The sequence below is a fragment of the Rhipicephalus sanguineus genome, chromosome 1 (assembly GCF_013339695.2).
Source record: "Rhipicephalus sanguineus isolate Rsan-2018 chromosome 1, BIME_Rsan_1.4, whole genome shotgun sequence".
Taxonomy (NCBI): Eukaryota; Metazoa; Arthropoda; class Arachnida; order Ixodida; family Ixodidae; genus Rhipicephalus; species Rhipicephalus sanguineus.
Window position 1 is genome coordinate 16,792,416 of NC_051176.1, and position 21,529 is coordinate 16,813,944.

General features: G+C 46.6%; 1 protein-coding gene and 1 long non-coding RNA gene across 4 annotated transcripts in view; one reads left to right on the forward strand and one right to left on the reverse strand.

Annotated features, from left to right (window-relative positions):
• LOC125757717 (uncharacterized) overlaps positions 1 to 6,469 on the forward strand; it is a 98,230-nt gene extending 91,761 nt beyond the window's left edge. Inside the window, exon 2 of the long non-coding RNA XR_007415463.1 lies at positions 6,279 to 6,469. This is a non-coding gene — a long non-coding RNA (uncharacterized LOC125757717). The remainder of the gene's footprint in view (positions 1 to 6,278) is intronic.
• The window catches only part of LOC119389691 (serine/threonine-protein phosphatase 2A activator), a 332,541-nt gene that overhangs the window by 141,493 nt on the left and 169,519 nt on the right, over positions 1 to 21,529 (reverse strand). The window lies entirely within an intron of this gene.

A 21,529-nucleotide genomic window follows, 5' to 3' on the forward strand; every position in this document is an offset into this window, starting at 1 on the left:
CACCTGTCACTTGTTGCCATGTAATTGGTCTTCTGGGCCCTAGTCAAGCTGTTTCATTACAGCTTTTAGCCCAGGAGACCATCCAGAATGTAATGTTTTCGTTTTATTCTGGAAAATAAAGAGAATGAATGAATGAATGAATGAATGAATGAATGAATGAATGAATGAATGAATGAATGAATGAATGAATGAATGAATGAATGAACAACTACCGCCCTATAACAGTGACATCAGTGGTTTACAGGCTGGTGATGCAAATTATAAAGGCAGGCATGGGTAGAGGATGAGGGGGTGCTGGGGGAACTGCAAAACGGGTTCCGGAAACAAAGGAGGTTGGAGGACAATCTGTTCTCATTGACGCAGTGCATTGAAATTGCAGAAAAAGAACAGACCCCTGTGGCTTGCTTTTCTGGATATCAAGGGAACCTACGATAGTGTGATTCAAGAGGACTTGTGGGAAATACTGGACACACTAGATGTGGAAGATGGAATAACTAATCTCTTAAAGGATATTTATAATGGTAACAAGGTAGTTATAAAATGGGAAAAGCAGGTATCCAAGCCTATAGAGATACAACGAGGGCTTAGACAGGGGTGTCCCCTGTCACCCTTGTTACTTATACTGTACCTAAGAGGATTAGAAGCCCAATTAGAAGGGAGTGGACTTGGCTTCAGCCTCTCCTTTGTCAAGCAAGGAAAACGCATTGAACAGTCATTACCAGCATTGATGCATGCAGATGATATAGTATTAATGGCCGACAATAAGGAAGATTTGCAGGGATTGATAGGGTCTGCGGTAATGAGGGAGATAGGGGCTGAGTATCTAAGGAAGCACCAAAGATACGTGGCGACTAAAGGTAACAGGAATGCAGCTGTAATGAAAAATGGGGCACTGTGGAATTACAATAGGTGTGATGATGTGAGAGGAATCTGGAAAGGGGTCATGGTTCCTGGTCTGACGTTCGGCAATGCTGTCTTGTGTATGCGATCAGAGGTTCAAGCAAGATTAGAAGTTAAGCAACGTGGCATAGGTAGGCTGGCTTTGGGAGCACACGGGAATACACCAAATCAGGGGGTACAAGGTGACATGGGATGGACATCATTTGAGGGCAGGGAGGCTAGCAGCAAGATAAAATTTGAGGAGCGATTGAGAGAAATGGGGGAGGAGCGTTCGGCTAGGAAAGTTTTCAGCTACTTGTACATGAGGAATGTCGCTACAAAATGGAGGAAGCGGACCAGAAAATTGACAAGTAAATACTTAGAAAACGGCAGGAGACCGAACCAAAGGGAACTATCGGTTAAGAAGAAGGTGAAAGAAACTGAGAGGGACATGTGGAAAATAGGGATGAGTATGAAATCAGCACTGGAGACCTACCGAACTTTCAAGCAGGAAATTGCGAAGGAAAAGATCTACGATAATTCTCGGGGTAGTTCTCTGCTGTTTGGACGGAAGTATTGCGGACCAAGACGTACCGAGCCAAATACGAAGGAATAGACACGTTATGTAGAGCGTGTGGAGAGGAGAAGGAAACAGCTGAACACTTGATACTGGTCTGTAAAGGGCTTCACCCTACAGTTCAAGAAAATGGCGCAGAATTGTTCAAAGCATTGGGGTTTAGGGACAGTAAAGGTAAAATAGACTTTAAGCGGGTAGATATAACCAGGAGGAGGTTATCTGATTGGTGGCTACAATCAAGGCGCGAGTGAAAATTCCTTCACCTACATAGTGCTAGTATTTAACTGTATTACGGCTAGGTGGCGTGAGCCGCCGCCCGATCTAAAGGGTACAGTTTTTTAAATAAGATCTGCCATCCATCCATCCATCCAGAGTGGGCTCATGGCGAAAATCGCAGAGCTGGAGAATGCATTGGTATAGTGCCTAGAATATACTGGCTAGTGTGCTGAGCGGAGGGGGTTTCCAATGGGAGGAGGTGGCAAGGCCGGTGATGCCTTCCAACTTTCACCGGCAGGCGGCGGCACTTGTCGCAAAGGTGTAGCCGGTGTGTTAGTCTCTCCGCAGCTTTATAAGTGATCCGTGCGTGTCCGAATTTGTCTGTTTTTATCGTGTTTGCGCTGTTTTTTGTGCACGCACGCGTATATCAGAATTGCAAAGAGTAATGATGCAGCGGGAAAAGCATCAGGGCAGGCAGAAAGCATGCTTCGTACCGCTGTATCGGAGTGGCTATCGCATTTTCTGTTGAAGTACACATGAGGTTTTTCACTATTATTTTTGTATTAAGCAGTTGTGTGAGTATTTCCCTACCCGTTAAACATTTTCACTGTGTTTTGCTCATTTAAGGACTGGTATTATGACTATTTGTATTGTGTCTGTTCTGTTGAGCGTTTTTTTTTTCACATTTATGTGTGTGTTTTGAACATTACTTATGTTTGATAAGTTGATGGTTATGTTGTGAAAAAGAGCGATTTTTGATAGTGAAGCTCAGAATATATTCCCAGTTATTAAGGTGGGGTCAAACTTTGAAAGTGAGTTTCGAAGTTTGGCTGTACAGCAGTGGTAATGAAAGCTATGACTAAAATTTGCGACATAGTTTAAGGTAGACGCAGGTTGCATTAAAGTTCAAAGATAGTTTGAAATTGTTTAGTATTTTTTATTTGTGTGTTTTTTTTTCCTGATGTACTTTTTTAAATAAGATCTGCCATCTGCAGAGCATTAATTTTGTATAAAGGTACCTACTAACGCTTTATAGAAGTGGAGCTAAAATTTTGAGCGTACAACAAAAACTAGATTTGTTATGTTTTTTTACGTTTGTTGATTTATGTAAATTGCCACTTATGACTGATTTTTTTATACTAAAAAATACAAATGCGCGTAGGCTACTGGTTCTAGTGCCAGTTATGTAAATGCCATTAGTTAACACGTGGAAATTTTTGTTTTCTAAGCCCACTAGTTCTCGAGAAAAAGGTACAGAAATTACAAAAATGTTCTTTTGAAAAAAGAAACGCAGAAATAACGTAAAGGTACGCGCGCGTTGCCTGTCGATCTGTCAAAGAAAAAGAACCTAAAATTCTTTTTGAAACAGTGAGTGCCGAAATGTGATATATTTTCTGAAAGATAAATAAATGCTGTATCAGGTAATTTTGAAATCCTAAAATTGAATTTTTTGCCAAAGCAAGTCTAATCCCACCTTAAACTGTTAGTTCATTTCGGTTCAAAACAAGAGCCCATATTCACAAAGGTGCCTTACACTTGATTTTTTTCAGGCAATATTTCAGACAATCACAATGCTAGACTAATGAAATTATCTAACTGAGATGTCGATCTTGACTAATGACCCCTGTTCGGTTTCTTTGAACTTACCTTTCCTTCTGTTAAAATGAAATTCAAGCTCCAGACACGTTCGTAATTTTTTTTTTTTTTTGTGAAGTGAGCAGTGCCGTTCAAATAAAATGCTTGAGTAGTAAATCCTATTCAGACTGGCTTGTGTTCACCGCATGTGGTCTAGAAAATACGGGTGCCATGCTGGAAAACGCAGAACAGTGAAAGTGACCCCACCCCACCCTACATTTGCGTATAAACGATGCTCCGTTAACTACACACTTACTCATGTAGTACAACAATGCAGTATAGGCACAGCTGAACTGCAGAAACATCGAAACAACCAATCCGAAAGTATGGGGCATATGCTGATATCTGCAGCACTGGATGAGCAAAATGCATCCTGTTTGTGGAAGCGAACAAAGTGCAAAAGCTAGTGTCATGATGTCTGCAAGAAATATTTGTGTAATGCCAGCGTATGTAATATTTGTATTTGTGTAATACCAGCGTTACACGGGAATTTGCGATTACTGTCGACCCGCTCCGGATCATATATCTGCTCGCCAGAATTATCGTAGCCACCGATCTGACGGCGGATGATACACTCTGCAAGTCCATGATGCTGCGTGATACGAAGTGTGATGCGCCGCTAATATAATAAAATATGACCGCGACTGAGAGGCGCGAATTGCAGTGGACTGGATCGACTTCGAGTAGAATCGCTGCATTGAAAACAGCGCGAGAACGGGATGAAGGCTAGGATACCGCGCTCTTACTTAGCCTTCGTCCTGTCTTCGCGCTGTTTTCAACGGAATAATATGTACCAACTGGCCCTTCAAAGCACCCTGCTGCGAGTAAAATCGCCAGCGAATCTTTACGTGTTGTAGCAGCGATGAATCCATGAGTCGGACTTGATCGCGATCGAAATATGCCGTGAGCCATCTTTACGACACGATTTTTTTGCGTCTAACGTGTCAACCTTAGCTGATTGTTTTCAACTGGCAAGTTAGGTGTGTCGTAGTATATTGCGGCTTTTCTACTTCGCTTTGGCGGTGAAGCACAGAGTCGCGAAAACTAGCAGACGACGTGAGGTACGTGTGAAACGCTTTGTCGTTTTGTAGTGTCCAACCAGTTGAGGATTCTCTGCGGGCAATAATTTAACGCTAAGATTTCTGTCTTCCGACCTAGTGTTTTGACGACTGTGTTAAAAGGAATGAAGAACACTTTATTCGCAGAAGAAAGCGCCGTGCTACGCAGATGCAAGCGCGGGAGCCGCCGACGCGCGATGGACCTTAGCGAGTCGCAGCGCCGCCATGCGGTGACTGTGGGAAGGCATCAGCGCGGTGGCCACGCCAAAGCGCGCGCTCAGCACACTAGCCAGTATATTCTAGGCACTATAGCATTGGCGACAGAGCGTGAGAAAACGACCGCCATGGGAGAAAGGCTCAGGTCAGCCGAGGAGGGCCTATCGAAGGTCGTCAAAGTGAACAAAGACGCAGGTGACGGCAAAAGAATTATGGCGACGACCCCCCGTGGGGGAGAGGCGAAGGGAACATCAGGCATCACAAAGGCAAATACAGAGGTCACAGAGCCCAGCTACCGGGAAGTAGTTTTGAGGGAGGGAGGGGACAAAGCAGCAGCCGTGACTCACGATAGTCACCTAGTCAGCAGCCAGGTACAGGTTTCAGAAGGAATGTCTGAAGAGGTCATTATCGCCGGTGACTCAACCAAATTTAGTCCGATGCGCAGCGGCAATCAAGGAGAGGGTGAGAGGCGGTAAGAGAGTTTCGATAGGGACGCTCCCAGGACAAACGCTGGGGTCAGTCACTAGGCAAGCGAGTGAAAAACTCGCAACTAAAGCTAACAGACGTAACCTCGTGGTAACTGCGGGAGGGCTGAATGACGTCTTGAACAAAGAATCGTCAGGACTAGCAACGACCTTGGTGAAAGGAGTCGAGGACATGCGCGCCGTGTCCCCCCAGGTGCAAATTGTAGTATGCACAGTACCGGAAGTACCAGTGCGCAACGGCAAGTTGCAAAGAGCGGTTGTCGACGCAAACAAAGAGATATGGCGAGTTAGTCGAGAGAAGGGTTTCGAGGTAGTCGATATAAACAGGGAGGTGCACAGGTGGGGTGGTTTCCAAAGAGACAGAATTCACTTCGATAAGAGGCTTGGTCATGAGGTGGGCTGGCGACTGGCAGGACGCGCAGTACCTTTTTTGGGGGGCGCACCGGCTCTGCGGAGTCCGGGGTAGCTAGTAACAGGGAAAACAACCAGGAGCACGCTTTGACAGGTAGTATTGCGAAAAACCAGAAAAAAAGTAAAAGAAAAAAGGAGAAGGCGCGTGTTGCAATTAGTTACAAAAATATGCAGGGTGGCAGAAAAAAGGCAATATGGTTAGATATTGAGGAGCAGTTAAACAAAGAACAGATAGGCGTTTATGCGGTTACAGAAACAGAGACTTGGAGGAGCCACTATATATTGAAAATTATGTTTGGGAGGGGTGTAACAGGATCATATCAGAAAGGAAAGGTGGGGGTTTAGGAATGCTAATTCACCGCGGCGCCAAATGGGTTAGGGTGAAACAGACGTGTTCAGAGCACCTCTGGGTTTTGGGCACAGTTGGTGGAAAGGAAATGTTGCTAGGGGTAGCCTTCTTGTGGACGGGGAATAACTGCAGAGAAAAGAATCAGGAGATAGTGGATTTCATGAGTGCGGATATTAAGAAATTTGGTAATGGGGCCGAAATCATCCTTCTAGGGGACATGAATGCCCACATACATGATCTTGACGGATATTCAGACACCAATGGGAAGTTATTACTTGACCTCTGTGAGCAACATAGTCTGGAGATAGTTAACACGGGGCCTAAATGTGACGGCCAGATCACGTGGGAAGTCGGAAACAAGCAATGAAGTATTGATTATTGTCTCATGACTGAAGGAATTTACCACAAACTGAAAGAAATGAGAATAGACGAGGAAGGGATTAAAAGTTTAGGCAGTGATCATAAACGAATAACATTACAAATGGGCTACAAAACTGAAAATAAGAGCATGGAATCAAAGTCTGGCAGCTCGTATTTAAATGACAAACAAATAATAAATATAGCCGCAAGAGTCGAGGAAGAAGTAGGCAAAACACCAGGCAAGGACTGGGAGTATTGTGAGCTGTTACATCTAATGACGAAGAAGATAGGGAAAGAGAAGAAAACTGTTTGTTGGAAAGGAAAGACGAAGCCAAAAAGTTGGTCGAACAAGGAAATCCGGGAAGCGATCGAGAAGCGGCGCGAAGCATCACGGGAGCATATAAAGGCAAAAAAGGAGAAGCGGCCACAGGACGAAGTCAAGAAAATATGGGAAATATATTTAGAGAAAAAATCCGTTGTACAGAAATTGGTCGAGGCAAAAATTAAAGGTGAAACCGAACGCTGGGTGACAGAGATTCACGAAAGAAAAGGAGGCCGCGCCTAGGATATTTTGGAGCCACATAAAGGCGCTATGTAGGAAGTCTGTCACAATGCAACAATATATTGCAGAGGAAGGAGGAAATCAATTGGAAGGTACGAAGCGCTAGCTCACATCCGAAAGGTAACAGCCGATTCGTTTGAAAAGAGCGTTGAGGGGATTTCCCCGGTGAGTAAAAGTGTGGCGGAGAGAGCAACCGAGGAAGAGCTAGTGCTTGAGAATTTCAACTGGAAAAAAGCCGAAGGAAAAATTCCAAAGCGCACTGCCGCGGGTTTAGATGGAATTCCCGTTAGCCTCATTAACGAACTAGGACATAACACTAAAGAAGCATTGTTGACAGCCATAGAAAAATGCTTAAAAGACAGACAAATACCGGACAATTGGCGAAAAAGTAGAATGAATTTAATCTATAAAGGCAAGGGAGAAAAGGATGAGATTCGCTTGTATAGACCACTAACCATTACATCGGTACTATACAGGTTGGCGATGCAAGCAGTACAAATGAAAATAGAAACATGGGCAGAACATAACGATATTTTGGGAGAACTTCAGAACGGATTTCGAGTCGACAGGCGGTTAGACGATAACCTGTTCGTTCTCACTCAGCATATAGAAATATTTAAAATAGAAAATAGGCCCTTGTACGTGGCTTTTCTAGACATCACTGGGGCATACGACAACGTTAATCAGGAAATTTTGTGGGATATATTGAAAGGAATGGGCATAGGGGACGACTGTATAGAGCATTTGGGGGAGATATACCGAGAAAATACAGTTTGCATAGAATGGGAAGGAATGCGTAGCAAGAAGGACGTTGAGATTAGAAGGGGCTGAGACAGGGATGTCCTTTGTCCCCGCTGTTATTCATGCTGTACATGGTGAGTATGGCAAAAGCGCTAGAAGGCAGCAACACTGCTTTTAATCTGTTACACAAACAGGGCGGCGTGATGATTGAGCAGAAGCTTCCAGGTTTATTTTATGCGGACGATATCGTCTTATTTGCTGACAGTCGAGAGGATATACAGCAGCTGGCGGATATGTGCGGAAGGTAAGGTGAAGCTCTTGGACTAGGATTTAGTGTAACGAAGTGTGGATTGATGGTATTCAATGGTCCCTGTGATGAGACGGCGTCAATACAAGGCCAAGAAATACCGAGGGTAAGCGAATACAAGTACCTCGGAGTATGGATAAATGAGGGTGACAGGTACATGGAGGTACAGGAAAAAGCCTCGGCAGCAAAAGGAATGAGGAATGCTGCAATAATGAAGCACAGAGCGTTGTGGGGATACAGTAGGTACGAGGTACTTCGAGGTCTGTGGAAAGGTGTAATGGTTCCGGGGCTTTGGGAACTCAGTGGTGTGCACTCAGTGGTGTGCAGTTTTGGGAACTCAGTGGTGTGCATGAGGGCAGAGGTGCAATCGGGAATGGATGTAAATCAAATGACTGTGCGACGCCTCGCGTTGGGTGCTCACGGGAAGGCGACAAATGAGGCTGTAAATGGCGATATGGGATGGGCAGCTCAGAGCAAAATAAGGTTCGAAGAAAAGCTAAGAAATATGAAGGAGAGTAGATGGGCAGAGAAGGTGTTCCGTTATTTGTATAGGAAGAGCGTTGACACACAGCGGAGAAAAAGAACTAGGAGGCTCACCAGTAAATATACGGCTGGTAGTGTAAGCAATATGTCAACAAAAAGCGTTAAGAGAAAAGTCAGAGAGGCGGAGAGGATTTACTGGACGGCAGCCATGGGCGTCGGCAGAATTTTGCCTTGGGGGGTGCAAACCCGTGTTGCATCGCGGCTGGGGGGGGGGGGGGGGGAGAGCTGGCATTGCTTAGGTGGGGACCAAGTGCCGGCGTGGCTTGAGGGGGGCAAGTGCCCCTTTTGCACCCCCCCCCCCCCCCTGCCTACGCCCATGACGGCAGCTATGGAGAAAAAACCGGCTTTGAGTAACTACCGAAAGGGCAAAAACGAAACAAGGAGGGAGGCATTTTACGATAATTCAAGGGGAAGCGCTTTACTGTTTGAAGCGAGATCGGGTTGCCTTAGAACACGTAGTTATAAGGCGAGATTCAGTAAAGAAGAACAATGCACATGCTGCGGGGAAGATAAGGACACGACGGAGCATGTTCTGATTGAATGTGGAGATATCCACCCAGGTGTACGTTTGGGCACGAGCCTACATGAGGCCTTGGGTTTTAGGGACAACAATGGAAAGTTGAACACACCCGCCATTGAAATAAGTAAGAGACGGTTAGAGTATTGGTGGCAGAAAATTAGAGGGAAAGGACAAAAATAAATATTTGTGACGCTATGAAGGAGAGACGTCCAGCGGCTCAGACGCCATACTTTTATTCTATTGCACGCGCCACCTCTTCCTCGTCGGCTTCTCCTGCCATGGCTTCATGTGTCACATATTGGGAAAAAATAAGGTCAGTCTGCCGTAAAGGGCAGATAACTGGGCTGAGAATTCGTTTTTTTTTTTTTCCTGTAGTAAGCTAGATTTTATCGAAGTAGAGGCATTAGGCCAACATAAAAAAAAAAGAAAACAGGAAAGATTTTTTTGTCGAGCCAGGTGGCACACTTGTCACCGCCCCGTTATAAAGGGGACGCTCATAGCATCCATCCATCCATCCATCCATCCATCCATCCATCCATCCATCCACCTATACTCAAGTGACACGCGAGTCCAATTCTTGTAACCAATAATTGTTATGAACGGGTTGCATGAAAAAAAAGCAAAATAGGGGGACGGCAGTAAGAAAACTATAATATCGGATGGGATATGGCAACACACATAAGGATGGGACAGTTTCGGATTATATGCTCGAAACTTCGGACGCTTTCACGGCACCGCCACAAGCCCCATAGAGTCAACGCCTCAAATTTCTGACTCTTCCAAGTTTAATTTTTCCTACTTTTTGCTCAAAATGCATAACCGAAACTGCAGTAACTGAAGCCACCACCACTGCCCTGTCGATCCTCTCGCAGGCTCGAACCAGCAATGTCGTGAGTCGATCCGTTCGCGGCCGTAGCGGATGTCAAAAATCAGCTTTGCCGGAATGACAAAACGCTATGCGGCGAAGCATACCATGAATCTGAAGGGGCTACTGTCACGGTGCGTGTCAATACCACCTTGGTGTGGCGCGGAGTAGCCTGTTCATGTTCGGAGAGGTGGAAGAGTGACGGCAGAGGCGTGCATGGCTGGCGATACCCAGAAGTCTACAACACAGCTCCTATTGTATGAGCGTGCAGATGTAAGAGCTTCTTTTTTTTCTTTCTTTTTAAGGATTTCGCGTTCGATTACCTTTCGGCACGGACACCCAGCAGCCAGAATTCATTGTTATAATTGATAATGCCGTGTGGGGCGCGAGGGTTATTTCACCATAGTAAACACAAAAGTTGACGGTGCAGCAGCTTTTATTTTTATAATGGACATTATAAAACCGGTATCGTTATAAGTGAGTTCGACTTTGTGTATGTATGTATCGTATAGCTAAATTTTCAATGTAAACTTTATTAACACTCGCATACTCGCGGTACAGGTTTGCACATCCATTCGATTTCGAGCGTGATTGTTTGAATAAGATACGTTTCTCATGGAAAAGGCTTTGCTCTGCACTCTGGTCTACACCTACGTGGCAGAGTGATCATTTTTTATGATAAAAACACACCAAATTATCCCTGCACGATAATCAAGTACGAGCTGTAATGAATTTGACGATGAAAGTGAGAAATATAGACTGTACTTCCCATTGATTAAGAAAATAAATGAAGCTGCATTATTTCACATGTACATTGTCATACATCATTATCATCATTAGTGTCACCATGATCATCATTAACTGCCGCCATCTTGCCAATAGTTCTGATCGAGACACCAGACAACGCCACTCATCATGTTTGGAAAAAAGGAGAAAATTGTGCGTTGCACCATGGCTCAATTTCTTTGCGCAAGTCCGGTCAGCATCGCCTCGCAAGCCTCCTGCGTGACTAGAGAATGGGCCGACAAAAGGCTAGGAGCACAAACACGGACGGCGTCTTCCACATACAATCGACTGACTGTTGGCGTTGTTGAAACGACACGATGAAAGACGCTCCTGGCGACCGTCGGCAGACTGAAATCGGCGTTGTTTTGCTCAGTGTAAATGCGCCTTAGGCACTCAAGTGTGCTGCCACAAGGGTTGCAAGAAATAGTGGTTCTGTTTCTGAATCATCGATTCCTCTCTCTCTCTCTCTCTAAAAAAAAAAAAAAGAATGTTTGTGCAGTCACTTCCTCGAGAAAGCTTCTCACTGGCGCCTAACACCAGCGGTGTTGGGTCGCGTGGAACAGCCTGCACCATGTTCACGTTCGTGGAATTTATTTATTAATTTATTTATTTATTTATTTATTTACAACAATAATGTTGCGGGAGACCAGGGGGAAAAAGCTGATCAATCAGCTTGAGGGTGTCCTGGCCACCCTACACGTATGTCAGCGTAAACGGTGGCTACAAAGAACAACTACAACAACAAAATGCACACATAATATATTGCGCATGGCTCATTTCACATGGCATATCGCACATGGCTCAATTAGAATCGTGGTCACCGCTGGTTACACTGTGAATGTAGTACGGGTGTTGCGAATGTGCTGCTTCAGCTGATACCCATTTTCCCTCCATCCATAAAGCTTCTTTCCATTACTTCCGTTCTAGCATTACATAGAGCCCCCTTTCTGCGCTTGCAGTGCAATAAAAAGGTGCTTTGGAAAGTTTCCAGCTAAAGCACTCTAGGACAACATAGTTGTAAGCATCAGCGTTATCGATGGGTAGACTAGACCTCCTCGGTCGAACTCCTTCCCGATATCATAGCATTCATGAGCGGCACAGACTGCGACCGTCTTATCCAGAGTCCGCGTCTCTGCATTTTGCGCAATTCATCTTTTCTTAGGGCCTCTTACACTGCATATCCCGCAAGGTAGACCAGGATCGGAATGACGTTTCGCATCTTCGACAGAGTCTCGCTGCTTACAACAATGTTGCAGCTGAGATGTAATGCCTCTACCTGCTTGCGTACATATTTCCAGTGCTGGTCAGTGCAGGTAGACAGCAAGGTGCTCTGCAGGCTTACACCGTAGAATTCTCGGTGACCGAGAAGGTTTCCTGTAGCATAGCGCATATCCAAGCGTTCCTGACTGTCTCCACTCTTGGGAACTTGAGCACATGCACCATTGTGTCCACGGTGAAGCTGCCGCGGCATCGCGGTACATAGCATTTGCACGGCATGTCAGCGTCCTTCCTTTCACAATTTCAAACCTCACAGACATGGAAACACTTGCAGGAACGCGCAGAACATGAGCAACTGGACGGCGAAGAGATGCTCACTGGCAAAGACGCGCCGGGGAACGCTGATGCTGCGGACGTGCAATGAACGCACTATTTTCCGACGTATCGCAGAGACGGGCCGAGCTCATTTGCCGCTTGATGTGCCGCTCTGCTGACGTAGTGCGTGTGGAAAGGGCACAGAACTAAGGCCTTCTTTTCCAGTTGGTGTTGGTTAGGCGCGGCGACTAGACTCAGCCACTGAGGCAAACAATGAAGTATGGAGAAATAACCCATCCGTGTCCTGCTGGCTTAGTATCGTTTAGTGGCGCCACATTTGACGAACTTTGGAACTGATGAGAAACAGCTTGATATTTTTTGCACAGATGACGCCATCATCAAAAAACATTTGCGAGATTTATTGTTTGTTGAATTTTTTTTTTGTTTCAAACACTGCTTCGTAAAGTTAGTGAGTGCTGGTAATTACAAGACAGTATATGGCTCTGCTAATGTGCAATACTTGTGAATTGCACGTAAAAGAAATGTCAGTTTCTACGAACCTGGCAAGTAGAAAAATTTGCTAAATTCACTGTTGTACATTCTTTAATTAACATAAAGCAATTTTCTTTTTACAAAATTCCAGAGAAGGGCCTGCTGCTTGATTATACAAGCATTCAGAGTTTCATGTTGAATAGTTTTGTCGCTTCATAGGTAATGCGTGCAGTGATGCTACCGAGGACTTCTGATTTGGAGCAATTTTTGGAGCAGCAAAATTTCCGTTTTGGAGCACTTTGGAGCAGCAAAATTTTCATCTTGGAGCACTTTGGAGCAGATAATTTTGCATCTGGGAGCACTTTGGAGCAGCGAATTTTACATCCTGGAGTGCAATACAGAAGCATATTGCATTAACATTCAAGCACCTGAGTATTATTATGGGGCTCTTATGAAGGCTAGAAATATTTCGATTCATTGCAAATCTCATGGAAAAAATCATCTCAGGAGCATAGGCGTGCGCACAGGGGGGGCGGGGGGGCGCCCCCCTAATCACCTAAGAGGGGGGGGGGCGCAAAATCTGCCCCGTACATTGACCCTTGCAATAGCAATTATATGGACACTCTCGGCGGATTTTTGCCGTCGCCATAATTTTCCGTATAAAGTCCAAATTAATAACATCACCACGCGCATTCTAGCCCCGGGTAAAAGCTCGCGAGCGCTGGCGACGAATGCGGCTGAAGCGGAGATTAAACTAGCCGGCCGTCTGTCTCCGCCGCACGGACAGCGCATGAGATAACATCTTCCCGCGTGCGGGCCTGCCGTCGATTGCTCATCAAACAGAAAGGAAACGCCCCGCCCGTCTTTCGTAAGGAGCATGATGGGACGCCAGGGGAGCGGAAAAGGGGGGGGGGGGGGGCATCGTTCGAAGGGCGCAGTCGCTTGCGCGCGCGCTATCTCGAGGCATCAGGAGACGGCTCGTAAACTTGCTGTGCTCTCAACGCTTACTTCGCGTTTAGAGAACTCAGAGCAATAAAACGCTTCGGTTCCTGGAGGGGCCATATTCCCTTAAACCAGCGTTTTTGTTGAGTTACGCGAGATCGGATCCAAAAGAGTTAGCTGCTAGTCTTACTTCGTTTCACAATACAATTTTCTGGTATCGCATTCATTGCTTCGCTCTTAAGCGAAACTGAGTTTTTTTAACCGTTAGCTATTGACCCCCGAAAGCGAGGGGCGGACGTGTAACATGGGGTAGCCGCTTCACTGTGGGCCGTCAGCGACGGGCCCGCTACTGACAGCTGCGCATTTGCGGCTGCTCCGACCAGGAGATATGATTTTACTAATGAGATGACATTTTTAAAAAAGCAAGCAAAAAATTCGAATTGGAACCCTAGCACGTGAGCTCGAGAGGCCAGGGCCTTTTAGGGGGTATTTACCGCAGAGTGATTACAAACTCGGACGTGCTGGCGGACGGAATTACGAAAAAGCTGTTCTGGATGAAGATCCATGGATAAAGTATATCTGAGGAAAAGTCTCAACGCGTTTCCACCGTTCGCGTGCTCTTCCATAAACGCGAAGCAAGGAAAATTCGATATTGTCCCATATATCTACTGCGAGCGATCCCAGATTTCATTCCGCGATGTCCGGAAACAGAAGTGACAGACATTTTATCGGCACTCATGTAGTTATTACTGAACATTGCTTTCCTCACGTGCCGTGCGACGCTTGAAACGAGCTATCAGCAGCGTTTCTGGAACAGACAACGTCCGCCGATGAATCGCCGTCGCACTTTCTCGCTACCGATAGGCCTAGACGTCACGAGCCTCTGCGGAGAGCGCGTTTTGCTGTCGAGCCGACTTGCAGAACAGAAGCTGCGTCGGCACCGTGCATGGTGTTACGTTTGGCCTGAAAATTCATCGAGGCAGACGCCATTGAGCGTACAGCTGTCTGCCAGAATGCTGCCTTCCCCCCCGTATCGGCGCTTAGACGGAGGCAGGAACGCCAATTCTTCCTGGAGGAACCTATGCCGAGCGAGCGAGCAGGTCGCCGTGGAACGGATTTCCAGAAAAAGGACGTCGGAATTCGGAGACCCCTTTTTGGCTTGTTGTTCTCTGCGTGAGATAGCACCGCGGGAGAGTTTCTCACCCAGCCACATCTGCCTTCTACCCTACCGCAGCAGGGAAAATTAACCCGTGCCGGAGGGAGCGGTCTGCGTGTTTTCCGGAATTCGACACACCCGCTTTATCGTGCGTTTTGGTCAGCGTGGGACTGCGCCGTTGAAGAAGCTCCCATCAACCCAGGTGGGGCCTTCACCCGAGGCAGCCATCATTCAACGCTTCTTCCAAGTATTACTGCCAGTGGAAGCGGAGGTCATCGGCCCTTTCCCCTTTGGACTGAAACTCCTCGCCGACCTTCTCACCTACGAGTCTTCGGGGCGTGGCGAGTGTATTGTGTGACTATTTGCCTCCTTTCGGGAGGCCGGACGCCAAGACGACAGGTCACCGGATTGGCGGGAGACGCTGACACCGGTTTGCCTGTGCTTCTGCAGTGACGGTCTCGGGGCTATAAAAGCCGAAGACTTTTCACGTTATTCCTCTGCTCTCTTTTCACTTCAAACCCTTAATCATGTAAATAAATCGACGTTCCTTCTTGAAAGAACGCGCCTCCTCACTGGGAACCTTCGGCTATGGGGACGGACGGCGGGAGCCAGCTACCGTAACGAGACCCGCCGTACCCCAAACCTTACAATGGCCATGGCATCGTGGCTTACTCGGAACGCACGCGCGAGCGCTATTTATTCAGCGGAATAATTCTTGGTCCATGATTGCGACTTTATTGGCAGCCCCAAGATCGAGCTGCACATGTTCTGACGCGCCGGCGGAGAGATTGCCGGTGATAGACGCCCCCAAACCCGAGACTTTGGCGCAGTTTGGCGCAAATTTCGTCGATATTATCAGGATGGCGCAGTAAATACAATTTGGCGCACTTTGGCGCAGTTGGCGCAGGAGTGGAATCACTGTGCGTGACCAAGCAGAGCCATAAATTGCCGAATTGAAGTAATAATAATTCATTAACTGTTCGTCAGAAAACAAAACTTCGCGTAGACAAGTTCATTTCAGCCTACCGAAGAACTAGATATCGTTATTCTGCATTCAAAAGAAAACAAGATATTCGCTTATAAACTTTCATCATTTTGCCCATTTTTATTGGAGTGTACATCAATTTCTAATTGATTTACACGCAATATCTCTTCATAGAAACCTTGAACAACGCCTCATCTAAAGGCACAGTTAAATTCATTCTGTTATGTTGAACAGTTTCGTCGTACTTGCAGGCTTGTACAGCAAAAACGTTTTTTGCTCACACTGTTTTCATTGCTCGCCCCGCCACGGTGGTTTAGTGGTTATGGTGCTCGACTGCTGACCCGAAGGTCGCGGGATCGAATCCCGGCCGCGGCGGCTGCATTTTCGATAGAGGCGGAAATGTTTGAGGCCCACGTACATAGATTTAGGTGCACGTTGAAGAACCCCAGGTGGTCGAAATTTCCGGAGCCCTCCACTACGGGGTCTCTCATAATATCATGGTTTTGGGCAGTTAAACCCAGACATTTTCATTGCTATCAGGTAACACTTCAGACTAGGCAATAATACTGCCACACGCGTTCCTATCTTTCTATGTTTTACGCCCCTTACACGTGTCACTACTGCCTTGCGCAAGCCGAGCCAGAATGTCTGGGAAAGTTCCAGATTGTAGTAGATCATTTTGTTAAGATTGCACACATGACGCGAATGGTCAAGGTTATTCCAGAGCTTGCGCGACCACCAGCGATAAGGCTCGAATGTTCGATGCCCCATGTGTAAATGCCGACGCGTCTTGCCGCGGTTCAGTTTATCGACGACCGACGCTTTGTTCGCCACTATCAGGATACAGTGTGTATTGCTGCAGTTTGACTTTTCCTTTCCCGGCCACAAGTTCGGCCAAATAAAGTTTCATCTTGGACACGCCGACTGTTACCTTCGTCAAAGTCCTTCAATGCTTTGTAGTCACGAAACTCCTCCGTAACGCTATGGGGAGAGCTTGCTATGTCGCCGCAGCCAACGTTGGCCGCAGCTGCCGCGCTGCGCCGCTAGGAGCGCGCGGGGGGCATTGAGGATAGAGTCACTGGAAAATCAGAGTACCGCAAAAGTAGGCTGCACGCGGGCAACATTGGGCGGCGGCGGCCATTTCCCTTCCAGACCACCCGGCGCGTTGCTAGCGTGTGTTGAGAAGTGACCGATCTTTTAGCCTCGGTGCCGTGTTACGCTCGGCGGAACGGCATTATGTGTGTGTGTTTCTTGAAGAGGATATTAGAAGTGATTTCGAGTCATCGACAGGTATGGATCGACTGCGCGGTTAGCTGTGTAACTAATGAAACGTACGGAGAATGTTGCCATGTGCTCGCGAACTCTCTTCATGGAACAAGGGCTTGATTTGGGAGAGTTGGTTCATGCTGAATATCGTGGGTACAGCGCAACATCAGTAGGAAAAAACGACACACAGGAAGAGCGCTGACATTCAACTAGACTTTATTGACGGGGCTCCGGCCGCTTTTATACATGGTGCTGGTTCCGTGCGCATGCGTGATAACACGTGTGATGCTATGTATGACTACGCTAACTAAGAAAAGAATATTCTATATCGAATAAGTGAAGAGAAGGTGTACTAATGCGCTGATCCGAGGCCTTCCTGATAAAAAACGCTTCTAAAATTTCTCTTTCATGCTTCGTTTTTGCTTTTTTCATAAGATTCCATGTGTATTCCATAAGACAAGGTTTCTGAAAAAAACAAAAACGAAGCATGAAAGAGAAATTTTAGAAGCGTTTTTTATCAGGAAGGCCTCGGACCAGTGCACACCTTCTCTTCACTTATTCGATATAGAACATTCTTTTCTTAGCGTAGTCATACATAGTATCACACGTGTTATCGCGCATGCGCACGGAACCTTCACCATGTATAAAAGCGGCCGGAGCCCCTTCAATAAAGTCTAGTTGAAAGTCAGCGCTCTTTCCTGTGTGTCGTTTTTTCCTACTGATGTTGAGCTGTACCCACGATATTCTCTTCATGGCTTCATCGGTCTCTTTTCGTCACGCCCGGGTGTGTTCGCTAGGTCCGGAACTGTAAACATAGCTGCATTAGCGCAGTGACATCGTGCGAGATGCAATTTACTTCAACATTTGGTGAATCTTGACTGTTTGCGCCAGCTTTGCAGTCGGTGTTCAGGTTCACTGCACTCGAGAACGTTATCGAACAACATCGAGAACATTCGACATGGCCTCCTTCGACTGATCGCTGACATATAGCTTGCTTGCGCACCATGCTTGCTGTTCAACTGGTTGATATGTGTAATAGATGTTGTGTGTGTACAGTAATTGGAAGTTGTGCGCGACGTATTTATGTCTTGATTCGGAACGCCAGCACACGAACGCACGGGCGAATCGGCGTGCGGTAGGTAAGGTGCATCTTATCTTGCGATACGTAGAAAATAGGCCATCAAAAATGATTGACATCACTACTTAATTGTTTCATTTCCTATTTCTTGTCTCCTCAATATTCCCAACGTTGCAATGAATTTGCAAATATTTTGCTGTGTTCTGACAAACAGTTGTTTGTTTTTCGTTGCCAGCGCGTGAATAGCTGGGGTTTGGTTTCTGCACTGCTGCACTTTTTTTTTCATAATGCACTCTGATTAAAACTTCGTCGGCACGGTGCTTTATGTTCTTTTGATCAGAAATAGCATATCCCGGAATTTTTAAAGCGCATGCTACTGCAACACAGTATGTATATAGACCTAGGGCTCGCATAAAATCGACTCCCCTAATGCGTGGGATCTGCTTTTTTTTTTTTTTTTTGCTGTGACCATTTCTCACATACTAAACAGTATTTTAAGGGTACGCTCGGCGCAATGCAGCATTAGCAGCACGTTTTTGAAACAAATTTAAAAATACGCTTGATACATTGCCTTATATCAAGTTTATCAACAGAGCTCCACGCTTCTGTTTTGCGCAATGGCAAATGATCATGCCACAATTGCCTTCAAGGTATACCAGTTGACAGTTATTATTTTAATAAATCTTCGATTTCGCTCTCGTGGGTGACACGCTCATAACTCGGATAGCATGCGTAATCTGTTCAACAGATCGATATAAACAGCCGAGCAAATAGAAAGGTATGTAGTTTTCAATATCGCTGACCATAGCGAACCGAAAAGGTGAAGTATACTGTCGCATAAGATCTTTTCCAGCAAAGTTAGTGTAGTTCACTGCAGGAAGGAGTGTTATTCGAGGGGGGCGAATTCATTCCGGCCAACTATGCAGGCACGTAGAACGGCGCTCTTTCATATTAATTTTTCCCACACGGCATGCAAAAATAAACGAGATTCCCAGAGTAGCTCACCAGTAACGTTCGAATGCTGGTGAGCTGCTCTCTTCTGGCATCTGCATGCAGTGGCGTAGCCAGGGAGTGACGCACTAGGCCCGTGCCCCCCCCCCCCCCCCCGATTTTTTTTTCCCGTGGCATACATAGCACGAAATGACACTACCACATCTGCCTGCCAGGCGCCCACTTTAGATCAAGGAGGTGCCCCCCCCCCCCGAAAAAAAATGTCTGCTTACGCCCCTGTCTGCATGACGCGTTTAAAAAAGCGACGAAGTACATCTGGGGACCGCGGTACAGCTAAATGTCCGGCCACGCTCGGCATTGAACGCGCCTGCACCCAAAGCGCTTGGAAGGGATATGGCGGCGAGAGGTCACGTGATCCGAGCACACCAATCGCGTCGGCGGCGGCGGGCGGAAAACAGATGCGATACTCTGAAATTTTTCTAGTGACTCTAATTGAGGAGAGCTTCGCTGCGTAGGGAGACCTGGGGGCCCGAGGAATCCGGCGGCATCGGCGTTCAGTTTTCCTCGTTGTTTCTTAATTTGTGTGACTGACGGGTGTGAGAAATGTGTGCGAGGACACGGATGGTGTACGTGAGTGACGATGCCGAAGGCTTGCTGTTTACCGGGTCGTCGCTCTGGCTACAGATGTACGAGCGGAAAGGTGTCGTGGTTTAGTTTGCCGAGGGACAGCGATGATAGGGATTAATAGAAACGTGCAATGCCACGACAGGAAGGTGGCGGATTTACCTTCGATTCTGAACACGTTAGAGCGTGCGAGAAACATTTTGACACCACCGACATTATTCGAACGGACGACTTCATAGTGAATGGAAAAAAATGTGTCTGCAACGCGAGAAGGCAAAGTTGCAGGGCCGGCGCTGTTTCTTTCGCAGCTTGCTAGTTTTTTAGAATAACAGATAGATGAGCTAGTTGGTAAGTATTCATACTAAAAATACACGGCGTGCAAACACGGACACAAGAAAGAAGTCACGACACCACATTCGCCGTTTGTGGCGGTGTTTTTGGTGTCGTGACTTGTTTCTTGTGTCCGTGTTTGCGCTCCCTGTATTTATAGAATAGTTTTTAGGTTCTTTCCAGCTTATTATATGTTTTGCATTGCTTCCTTGTTTGCCGATGTTAAAATAAGCTTTTTTTCCTGTTTTTATTGACTGAATGTCAACTAAGCTAACTTTTTTTTAAATTTTTATTAGCTTGCTCCATCCATGTAGTGGCCGTGCAGAGAGTATAGGAAACTGTCGTTCGTAGCTCTGTTTTCTTAGGTATTTTTCCAATAAAAGCTTTTCTATCTTTCAATCGTAGCATTCTTGCTTTGTTTACTCTAGACGCAAAGCTTGACACGCTTTTGGGTATTTTGCCCCGTGTTACGTTTTGCACGTTCTGAATAACTCGAAAGTGCAACAGAGCTCTGCTTGTGAACACATGTGTTCTCTAGATTAGCAAAACGCAGTTTCGTTTCAGTTAATCAAGTCTCCCCTGTGCAGTCTTCATTAAGAAAATTGTTGCATCACCCGGTGCAGACGTAGCCCATCTAAGCAGTCAAAGTAACGCACGTTGTGATTTGTGAAGGTGCCACTAGCGCGAAGGTTGGAGATACCGAGTGCCTTTGCGACGCTGCACATGTAAGGTGCGACACACTTTCGCTCGTGCAATGTCCACGTAACATGAAATTGTCAAAGTTACTCGTAGAAAATGGACAAAGCGTGGTTACAAACTCGGAGTTAAGGTTAGGTTAGGTCCTTGAGATCAGCTGGTCACGCCGCACACGGACGTTATACCTTGCGAAAGCTTCGTCACTCCCGATTTCAAGTGTTGCCGAAGCTCGGTGAGGTAGGCTGCAGCGGAGTGAAGTTAGCTTTCATAAACTGCAAACACAGAAATGTAGAGCTTTTCTATTTTGTAATGCGGCCGTGTTAAACTCCCGCGGCGTAGACGGTCTGATTGTAAATAGCGCGATCGGCGCTGCCTCAACCCCCGCTACGAGATTTCAGTTTGCGAGTTGGCGGGTTTGTAAGACTTGTGCAGTGTCACAAGTCTAGGTAAATATCCCGTGCCTGAATAAATTCTCTCGTGCCCCACTGCCAGAGTACACCTCGCTGGGACAACATATACAGCTAATATTGCTGCGTCGGCACGACTGTATCCATCGCAGCCTTGATATTTAAAAAAAACGCGAATGTTATGTTTTTTACACGCGTATGCGACTAACACATCGTATGTCATGTGAAGTATAAGTCGTAGTTGAAATATTGCGGTTTGGTGCAGGTTAAACCATTGCCTCGAACAGGCACAGCATTCAGCCGAGCGCAGCGCGCGCGCACGAGTGCCCCCGCGTTGACCGCGGCGACCCTAGCGGTCGCATCTGTCCCTGTATGAAACGGCGGGCGGAGTTTCGTGACCAGAAAAGCATTGAAGGACTCTGCCTTCGTCAACGTCACGACCACGTGACATCTGGTGGAGGTGCTTTCCGGTCCATGTACCGGACGCCCCCCTCCTGCCGTGAGCCAAGCCCACGCCGTCAAGGGAACATCGACACCAACCCTGACCAGCGAGCCAGCC